The sequence below is a fragment of the Anopheles moucheti genome, assembly GCF_943734755.1.
Source record: "Anopheles moucheti chromosome X unlocalized genomic scaffold, idAnoMoucSN_F20_07 X_unloc_6, whole genome shotgun sequence".
Taxonomy (NCBI): domain Eukaryota; kingdom Metazoa; phylum Arthropoda; class Insecta; order Diptera; family Culicidae; genus Anopheles; species Anopheles moucheti.
Genome location: NW_026453570.1, coordinates 420,001 through 427,739, shown reverse-complemented (window position 1 = coordinate 427,739; position 7,739 = coordinate 420,001).

Sequence of the window (7,739 nt, the reverse complement as noted above, 5' to 3'; positions counted from 1 at the left end):
GCGACCCAAAATCGACGCACTTGGGAAAAATGTTCTAGCAGGGGCCCTCCCATACAAAAATTTTTTCTTCTCAAAAATGATTTTCGTTTCACTTTTCATACTCAGGGGAGTCTAAAATTGATGTTTTGAGTCACCGAGAAAAAAAAATTTTTTTGACCCGAGCTTGTGTCGGCGACCCAAAATCGACGCACTTGGGAAAAATGTTCTAGCAGGGGCCCTCCCATACAAAAATTTTTTCTTCTCAAAAATGATTTTCGTTTCACTTTTCATACTCAGGGGAGTCTAAAATTGATGTTTTGAGTCACCGAGAAAAAAAAATTTTTTTGACCCGAGCTTGTGTCGGCGACCCAAAATCGACGCACTTGGGAAAAATGTTCTAGCAGGGGCCCTCCCATACAAAAATTTTTTCTTCTCAAAAATGATTTTCGTTTCACTTTTCATACTCAGGGGAGTCTAAAATTGATGTTTTGAGTCACCGAGAAAAAAAAATTTTTTTGACCCGAGCTTGTGTCGGCGACCCAAAATCGACGCACTTGGGAAAAATGTTCTAGCAGGGGCCCTCCCATACAAAAATTTTTTCTTCTCAAAAATGATTTTCGTTTCACTTTTCATACTCAGGGGAGTCTAAAATTGATGTTTTGAGTCACCGAGAAAAAAAAATTTTTTTGACCCGAGCTTGTGTCGGCGACCCAAAATCGACGCACTTGGGAAAAATGTTCTAGCAGGGGCCCTCCCATACAAAAATTTTTTCTTCTCAAAAATGATTTTCGTTTCACTTTTCATACTCAGGGGAGTCTAAAATTGATGTTTTGAGTCACCGAGAAAAAAAAATTTTTTTGACCCGAGCTTGTGTCGGCGACCCAAAATCGACGCACTTGGGAAAAATGTTCTAGCAGGGGCCCTCCCATACAAAAATTTTTTCTTCTCAAAAATGATTTTCGTTTCACTTTTCATACTCAGGGGAGTCTAAAATTGATGTTTTGAGTCACCGAGAAAAAAAAAAAATTTTTGACCCGAGCTTGTGTCGGCGACCCAAAATCGACGCACTTGGGAAAAATGTTCTAGCAGGGGCCCTCCCATACAAAAATTTTTTCTTCTCAAAAATGATTTTCGTTTCACTTTTCATACTCAGGGGAGTCTAAAATTGATGTTTTGAGTCACCGAGAAAAAAAAATTTTTTTGACCCGAGCTTGTGTCGGCGACCCAAAATCGACGCACTTGGGAAAAATGTTCTAGCAGGGGCCCTCCCATACAAAAATTTTTTCTTCTCAAAAATGATTTTCGTTTCACTTTTCATACTCAGGGGAGTCTAAAATTGATGTTTTGAGTCACCGAGAAAAAAAAATTTTTTTGACCCGAGCTTGTGTCGGCGACCCAAAATCGACGCACTTGGGAAAAATGTTCTAGCAGGGGCCCTCCCATACAAAAATTTTTTCTTCTCAAAAATGATTTTCGTTTCACTTTTCATACTCAGGGGAGTCTAAAATTGATGTTTTGAGTCACGGTGAAAAAAAAAATTTTTTGACCCGAGCTTGTGTCGGCGACCCAAAATCGACGCACTTGGGAAAAATGTTCTAGCAGGGGCCCTCCCATACAAAAATTTTTTCTTCTCAAAAATGATTTTCGTTTCACTTTTCATACTCAGGGGAGTCTAAAATTGATGTTTTGAGTCACCGAGAAAAAAAAATTTTTTTGACCCGAGCTTGTGTCGGCGACCCAAAAATCGACGCACTTGGGAAATATGTTCTAGCAGGGGCCCTCCCATACAAAAATTTTTTCTTCTCAAAAATGATTTTCGTTTCACTTTTCATACTCAGGGGAGTCTAAAATTGATGTTTTGAGTCACGGTGAAAAAAAAATTTTTTTTTTGACTCACCGGGTAAAATGGTCGCACTTGGTAAAAATGTTCTAGCAGGGGCCCTCCCATACAAAAAATTTTTATTTCTCAAATCGATCCGTGGTTTCACTTTTCATACTCTAGGGCCCATTTGCTTCAACTTTGGAAAAATTTTTCGATGATGAAAAATTTTCACCTTCGACGTCCATCGACCACTCGACCCGAACTTGGTACTTTTGTATGGAGGTACCCGAGTGGTGACTTTTTCATACAAAAATTTTTATTTCTCAAATCGATCCGTGGTTTCACTTTTCATACTCTAGGGCCCAATTGCTTCAACTTTGGAAAAAATTTTCGATGATGAAAAATTTTCACCTTCGACGTCCATCGACCACTCGACCCGAACTTGGTACTTTTGTATGGAGGTACCCAAGTGGTGACTTTTTCATACAAAAATTTTTTTGCGAATACGTGTTCGTTCGCGATCATTAAGGCCATGAACCGCAAGTCCGCTGCGATAGAAATAGTGCATTGTAGTTACTCGACGAGAAAAAAAATCGGGACTTAGAAAAATTTTTGAAAGTCAAATCGTATTGACTTCCAACAACACCTGATAATAAACACACATTGCCTGTTGCACCACAGTTCGCATTTGACTTAACAAATCGCCTGTTGGTACGCACATCACCATCGACTTTACCAATCGCGTTTCGCACCGCTAATCCCACTTGGCGTGGAGCCACGCACATAATGTTGCGAGGAGAGTATTAATCGGGACTTAGCGTTTTAAGCTCGCGAACACTCCACTATGGGAGTGCACGCAAGCACCAACTGTACACACACAACACAACAATCACTCTCGCGAACACTCCATTCCCAAAGTGAACGCGAGCACCAGCAAGCATGGGTCGCCTGAGAGGATCGATGCGAACGCATCTCTACAACTCGCAGCTCCCAGCCTGTAGTCCCGTCGTTTGCGGGCGGTCGAAGGTGTCGAAACTAGTTGTATCCACGGTCGACGGAAACACAGCCACCAGGGTTCCCTGTGGTAAGGTACTTCCACGTGCAGCGTGCTCCCGCCCGTTGCGGCTCAGTCTAGTGCTATAGCGGGGATGAGACGTCAGTGTGCGCGGGGCAGCACCGACGGATCTCGGAGGGTTGTTAAGCCCGCTAGCTTCCGATCACCTAATGGGTTTGAGAAGCGCTATCAGCTCGGATTGGATACGACCTTAGAGGCGTTCAGGCATAATCCAGCGGACGTAGCGTCATACCAAAGTCCGGTCGAACTAGTATTGAGCCAGTGGTCCGTACCTGTGGTTCCTCTCGTACTGCACAGGAATTCCGTTAAGATAGCGGCAAACAGCACACACCAGTAGGGTAAAACTAACCTGTCTCACGACGGTCTAAACCCAGCTCACGTTCCCTTGAAAGGGTGAACAATCCTACGCTTGGTGAATTTTGCTTCACAATGATAGGAAGAGCCGACATCGAAGGATCAAAAAGCCACGTCGCTATGAACGCTTGGCGGCCACAAGCCAGTTATCCCTGTAGTGTGATTCGAGCAGTCGAGCTCTTCAGACATGGTGTGTTTGCTCCGCAGTGAGAATAACAATTTTTTGTGCAAAAATCCCTTAGAGCGACTGGACTTTGGTGATAAATCGTTGATAAGAGTACGTTTTAAGTGATTCGTGCGAAAACCGCTTCAAAATCGATGCAATAACGCGGAAAACAAGCATAAACATTTCCCCATACATTTTGTATGGGGAACTATTTCAGCCGGAAAAACGCTTAAAATAGGCCATTTTCAACGCGGTTTGCGGTGAAATACGATTATCAGGTGCCAATAAACGATTTTCAGTTGAAGAACAGTGATTGCCAGCGAAAATCATAGTGAAATACGGAGTTGCAATTTTGCGCAAAGAAACACAACAACAACAACAACAACAACAGTGTATGTCGTGAATTTGTGCAAAATTCCGGTCCCCACGGGCCGGAAGTGGCCGAAAACGGTAGTTTATGCGCCCGTGATCGCGTTAAGGCAAAAAACCGGACGGAAAACGGACGAAAATTGCCGAAAAACAACGTGGCAAAAAAGTGCAAGGGGTGCTACCGCCGGAGCACGTGTTTTCGAGCGACGGTGTTTATTAAAAAATCGCCTATAACTCTGCGAGTTTTTATCGGATTTGCGTGCGGTTTTCACCGCTGTGATTGTTTTAACGTGTTTGATGAGATCCAAACGGAAAAACAGTGAAAATCGCGGAAAATTTTTTTTGACATTTTTTGGTGACATCTGGGTGACACATGTGACCCAGCTGACGAATTTTGAAAAGTGAGCAGTCCCCAATAGACAATTTTTTGAATTGACGGTTTCTACTCGAAAAACTGCTCGAAACCAGAAAGGACGCAGAAAATTCGGGGAAGCTGTGGGGGGTCATCGGCAGCTCGAATCTGCTCGATTCGGAATTTTTTATCGAGCTCGAAACTGCTCGAATTCCGGTTTTTTGAGAAAATCACGTGGAAAAAATCGGGAAAAACCCCAATAAATACGCAAAGGCTGCCACGAGTAGAGTAACATCACCCTGACCACTCTCGCCTGCCAATTCACCACCCAGCGAGTCCGTGGCTGACGTATTCCTGCTCCGGGTGGGAGGTTATTAGCCTCCCACCATGCCCACGTCATCAGGGTCTGGGGCAAGCGACCAGCGTTCGCTAAGGCCGCTTAGAGGACGAGCAACCTCTACCGATACGCGGCTCAGCAGCACAATAGAGCCGAAGGTGGTGCTCTCCAGAGTCACCACGATGTCTGCGATGTCTGCGATTGAGTCGTCACCCCGTACGTTGACGGCGCAAAGCTTCGAGGCAGTGAATGAGGAGCTTCACGAGCTGGTCCGGTCGCTTCGGCAGGAGCTCTCCCTCTTGCGCGCTCAGATGCAGGAGATGGCATCTGAGGCCAAGGAGAGCTTGAAGACCACGAAGGAGGAGGCACGCCAACGCGAAGAGCGGGCCTGGTTGGAGGTGGCTGCTCTTCGCGAGGAGCTGAAGGCGGAGCGTCAGCAGCGCCATCAGCAGGGCAGCCAGCAGCAGAGACAGAAGAAGCAACAGGCAGCGGGTGCGGTGACGGCTACGGTGGTGCCGTCTCCGGACCAGGAAGGCGGCTCCTGGGCCGAAGTGGTGCGCCGTAAGCCGGCACGCCAGCAGCCGGCCCAGCAGCATCGGCAGGTGCAGCAGCAGTGCCAGCAACAGCAGCAGCAGCGGCATCAATCGCATCAGGAGGGCATGGTGCATCGCCCCCCACAGATGGGTCAGCCGCAACAGCAACGTCAGCATCAGCAGTGGCAGCTGAAAGGTCAGCTGTTGCACAGCCGACTGCAGCAGCAGCAGCAGCGTCCGCAGCAGCCACAACAGCAGCGAAAGTCGCGTCGTTTGCGACAGGACTTGGTGGAGGTCGCGCCAGCGGAGGGCCAAACCTGGGACTCCGTTTATGCGAAGATCCGGCGCACAATTAAGGAGGAGGCGGAATACAAAGACTTGGTGGGCCATATCCTTATTGGCCGCCGAACACACGCAGCTCTCCTGCGGATGGAGCTGAGTCGGTCGGCAAATTCCGCTCTGGTGCTGCGAGACGTGCAGCGAATTGTCGGGGATGCTGGAGTGGCCAGACTGGTCACGGAGATGAGCGAGCTCATCGTCTGCCACGTCGACCCGTTGGCGCAGGAGGCTGATCTAAAGGAGGTGCTCGACAAGGAGCTGCAGGGCTGTGCTGGCATCGCGTCCGTCAGCATGTGGCAGCTTCAGGACGGCACAAAGCGGGCTCGCGTTCGCCTTCCGGCTAAGGTCGCCAAGCAGCTCGTGGGGCGGCGAATGGCGCTGTGCGATTGCATAAGCACGGCGAAGGAAGCTCCGGCCACTCCAACGGCGCGACTTCGTTGCTACCGCTGTCTGGAGCGCGGTCACGTGGCGCGCGATTGCCGATCAACCGTTGATCGGCAACACGTCTGCATTCGCTGCGGCGTCGACGGTCATCGGGCCGGCACCTGCAGCGCAGAGGTGAAGTGTGCCGTCTGCGGTGGTCCCCACCGCGTGGGCCATAGTACGTGCGTCCGCTCGGCAGCCTCTTCGCAGTAAGGGTGCTGCAGCTCAATGTGGACCACTGTCAGGCAGGGCAGGATCTTGCGCTGCAAGCAGCGCGTGAACATCGGGCCGACGTCCTGCTTCTGTCGGACATGTACAGGCCGCCCTCCCACAATGGGAACTGGGCATACGACGGGGCGAGGAGGACTGCAGTGGTGGCCACCGGATCACACCCAATACAACGGGTGTGGAGCAGTGCAGTGCCCGGTCTGGTGGCTGCCCAGGTGGCTGGGGTGACTTTCATCTGCTGCTATGCGCCACCACGTCGTCCCACGCGCGAGTTCGAGCAGTTCCTCGAAGCCGTGGAACTCGAGACCGCTGCCCACTCCCGAGTCGTCATTGCCGGCGACTTCAACGCCTGGCACACGGAGTGGGGCAGCGCGAGGACTGAACCGCGCGGCATTGAGCTGTGGAACCTGGTCGAGCGGATGGGGCTGTCAACGCTCAATCGAGGTAACGAGCCAACGTTCATCGGCAGAGGAGCAGCTGTGTCCAGCGTGATTGATGTCACCTTTGCCAGCCCGTCGATCGTCAGGGCAGGGGCTTGGGAGGTGCTCCCATTCCCCCGGTCCGATCACCAGCTCATCAGGTTCGAGGTGGAGGGACCCGTACAGTTGCAGAGGGATGCGCAGCACTCTCAGCAGGGTCAGTCGCAGCGGTCGTCACGGCGTGATCCACAGGCCAGCCGGCAGCGCGCGCCATGCGCTGGCAAGCGGTGGAAGACGAAGCAGTTTAACGAAGCCTCTTTCCTTCACGCACTTGAAGATGTGAACTTCGTCGAGCTGGCTGCGACTGATGCGGGCATGGTGTCCGCTCTTACGGAAGCGTGCGACATCACCATGCAGCGGGTTTCTCGGCTACACAGCGATCCTCATCGAGATGTATATTGGTGGTCGCCTGAAGTGGAGCGTCTACGCGGGATTTGTCTGGCTGCGCGTGAGCGGCTCAGGCACACCATCGACCTGGAGGGGCGTAGCATCGCGGCGGCCGATCATCGCACGGCGAAGCGCAACCTCGAGAAGGCGATTCGAGCCAGCAAGCGGCAGGAGTTCGAAAGCCTCATCAGCATCGCCGAGGAGAACGTGTTCGGTGCGGGATACAGGGTGGTGACGTCTCGGCTGCGTGGCAGTCGTGTGCCGCCTGAGACCGACCGTGTCGAGCTGGAACGGATCGTCTCCGACCTGTTCCCGGTCCATCCACCGGTCTCGTGGCCTGACGCGAACGACGACGCTGACTCGGACGGGGTCACAGTCGCTGACGTGACCTGCGACGAGCTGTTGGCCATCGTCGCCGACATGAGCTCGAGGAAGGCCCCTGGCCTGGACGGCATCCCGAACGCTGCGGTTAAGGCGGCGATCAGGAGGTATCCGGAGGTCTTCTGCCGTGTGTACCAGGACTGCCTTACCCGCGGTACGTTTCCACCGCAGTGGAAGAGGCAGCGCCTGGTGCTGCTACCTAAGCCTGGCAAGCCTCCGGGCGAGAGCGCATCTTACCGGCCTTTATGCATGCTGGACGCACTGGGCAAAGTGCTGGAGAGGCTCATTTTGAACCGCCTCAACCTACACCTCGAGGACGTGGACTCTCCGCAGCTCTCTGGCGCCCAGTACGGCTTCCGCAAGGGGCGCTCGACGATCAGCGCGATCGAGCGCGTTGTCGACGCGGGCAGAAGGGCCATGTCATTTGGCCGCACCAACGCCGCAGACAAGCGCTGCCTGATGGTGGTTGCGCTGGATATCCGCAACGCCTTCAACACGGCAAGCTGGCAGTGTAT